This window comes from Podarcis vaucheri, assembly GCF_965113315.1.
Source record: "Podarcis vaucheri genome assembly, chromosome: 10".
In the NCBI taxonomy this organism is placed as follows: Eukaryota; Metazoa; Chordata; class Lepidosauria; order Squamata; family Lacertidae; genus Podarcis; species Podarcis vaucheri.
In genome coordinates this window covers 49,045,276-49,048,375 of record NC_138748.1, presented here as the reverse complement: position 1 = coordinate 49,048,375, position 3,100 = coordinate 49,045,276, and positions in this window count along the sequence as shown.

Here is a 3,100-nt window from a genome sequence, read left to right as displayed (position 1 = left end):
CGGCTGCCCTTTCGCTCAGGAGTCCTTGCGCGCGCCGGCTCTGTCCTGACGAGAAAGGGCTTCTCACGGCCGCTTGCACCTTCGCGCATGCTCAGCAGTGCTTCCCTCTCTCTCTCGTGCTCTCCATTCCTGCCGCGATTGGGCGGGGGCGAGCGAGCGGGGTGGGGGAGCAGGGAGGGCTGGTAATACGCGTGCCTGGTGGTCGACCCTCGTGCAGCCTAATGCACAGTTACCTCGGAAGTAACACCTCCCCTCAAAACACACACATAACTAGGAAGGGGCTTGCTTGCAGGCAAGCGGGTGATAAGCTCGCAGCTTGCTTTATAATCAGTTTACGACATGGAAGTGATCGCCTAATAAAACCTGTGTGTATTTGCTACCACGCGTCGGATATTTTCTTCGCGCAACTCTGATCTCTTCAGCTTCTCCCCCCCCCCAAAAAAAAAACACAACCCCGATATATTTGGAGAAGGCAATGCAAAACGATCAAGGGCATGAAAATTTTTTCCCCATGAGTATGGTATCTGGAGCTCTTTAAAAACAGGACAAGGGATGGAAGGGAGCCCGTTAAAGGTCCTTGATTACCCAAAGAAAGGGTTGGGGGACATGATGGAGTTTTGGAAGATGGTGTGCGGAGAAAATGGGTAGGGAGACGTTTCTCTCCATATGACTAGATGCGCACAATGAAGCCGAGTGGTGGCGCACTTAAAACTATGGAATTCGCTCCCATGGGATGTAGTGATGGCTACAAACTTCCACGACTTTGAAAGACTAGGCAAATCCACAGCGACTGGCCATGGTGGGCTGTTTTCCCTCCGCTGCTGGAGGCAATAGCCTCTGGGCTCCCTTTGCCGGGAATTGCCAAGTGGGGAGTATGCTGTCACACTTCGTTCCTTCTTGTAAGACTTCCCATGGGCATCTGGTTAGCCACTGTGATACTGGATTAGATGGGCAGCACGGCTTCTCTCAGATTCTTAAGTAAACCCTGTTAATCTTTGTGGGGTTTACTTATGATTTAGATGCACATGGGATTGTGCTGATTGGGGTGGAGTGGGGAACATTAATGTCGCATCTTAAGAGACTGAAGAGGCATATTTCTTTGTCTGATATATTGGCTGATTTCTGCCCCAGCTTTTCATCCAGAAGGAGTGCTCAAGCGACTTGAATGTACCTTAATTATTTCTTGCCAGTAAAACAGAAACCAATGAACTTATAATAAAAAGAAGAAGCACTATAATGAACAAAAAATAGAATACCTCAGTAAGAAACAGAATGACAGCAGTAAAACATCAGTAGTAACACACTGTGAGTGGGCAGTACTAAAATTTCCTTGAGAACATAATAAAACAGCAAGCTAGTGGTAAATAAAAGTTTTTATCATCTTTGAAAGTGTGCATGCATTTAACATGTCCTGTTTTTACATTAAAAATTAGAGTCTCCAGGATTTCCAACCAGGAATGGGACCACATGGAGAGTGGTTTGTTTGCTTATTGCATTTATATCCAACCTTTTTCTCCAAGGAGCTCAAGGTGTACACGGCTCTCCCCTTCCTCATTTTATCCTCACAACAGCCCTGTGAGGTGGTCAGGCTGAGAGGCAGTGACTGGCCCAAGGTCATCCCGTGATCTTCATGGCTGAGTGGGAGTTTGAACCCTGGGCTCCCAACTCCTAGACCAACACTAAATGCTATATCACACAGTCCCTTTCCCTCCTGTTGTGATTCCATTGAAATCACTCCCCGCTTCCAAGCTGTTATTTCCCCCAGGAGGTAATCTGCCATTGGTGGTCTATTGCAGGAAGCATGGAGACAGATTCCTGTTGCTTACCTGCTGGATCAGAGCAGGGAATTCCCAGGCCCAAGGTAGCTTGGATGGAGTCTGCTGGAACAAGCAATGCAAGATAATTTTTAAAGCTTTATGCTCAGGGCTACGTTAACATCAAATGTGTGTCTTGACCTTAAAAGGCTACTTTTTGTTTCTGGTGATTTTGTCATCCATTGTCACTCAGTACTAAGAAGAAAAGAAATATATCCTTCAGTTCACAGAGGCTGTTCTAGGTTTCTGCACATTTCAAACAAAGATGTCATTGGCGGAGCATCATAGATTCTGTTTCAGTATCGTATTTCCCCAGCTCCGTTCTTTAGAGCCAGAAAGCTGCCAAAATCTAAAACACCAACTCAAAAGATAGTGACTAAATTGTTATTCACAGACTATCCTTAGAAAACTATGTCATGTTATTTCTTGCAATCCGCCGTCATGGTGGTTGTATGAACTGTAAGCTACCCACACAATCACCTACTGTACTACCAGTTGATGACACATGCATGCAAGTTGCAAATGCTGCTTAAATCAATCCACAAATTTCTCCCAGACCGTAACAGCAAATCCCGCAAAATGTGGTGGCGTGTGCTGATAAATTTGAAGCCACTGCAGTATTGAAAGGAAGTGCCAGAGGAGAATGTCAGTGCAGGAAGAAACTTGTAGGCATTCGGCTGTCTGTACCTCTACCTTTTGCTCTTATAAAAGGAAACACAGGAAAAAAGCAAAACATTTTCAGAACTCAACAGATTATTTGGTGCCAACCTATCAGTTTCCTATAGTGCATCATCATGCACTGAAAATGTTCATGCACCTACACATTCCAGAGATGGTCCTGTTCTCAGTCACCTCCATTGGTTTCTTCATAGATATGACAAAGTTTTCCTCAAATGAATTCAGAGTTAAAACACTATACAGCAAACAAAGTCACTGCGGACTGCCTCGCCAGAGTGGTGCATGCTCTGGTTATCTCCCGCTTGGATTACTGCAATGCGCTCTACGTGGGGCTACCTTTGAAGGTGACCCGGAAACTACAACTAATCCAGAACGCAGCAGCTAGACTGGTGACTGGGAGCGGCCGCAGAGACCACATAACACCGGTCTTGAAAGACCTACATTGGCTCCCAGTACGTTTCCGAGCACAATTCAAAGTGTTGGTGCTGACCTTTAAAGCCCTAAACGGCCTTGGTCCAGTATATCTGAAGGAGCATCTCCACCCCCATCGTTCTACCCGGACACTGAGGTCCAGCACCGAGGGCCTTCTGGCGGTTCCCTCACTGCGA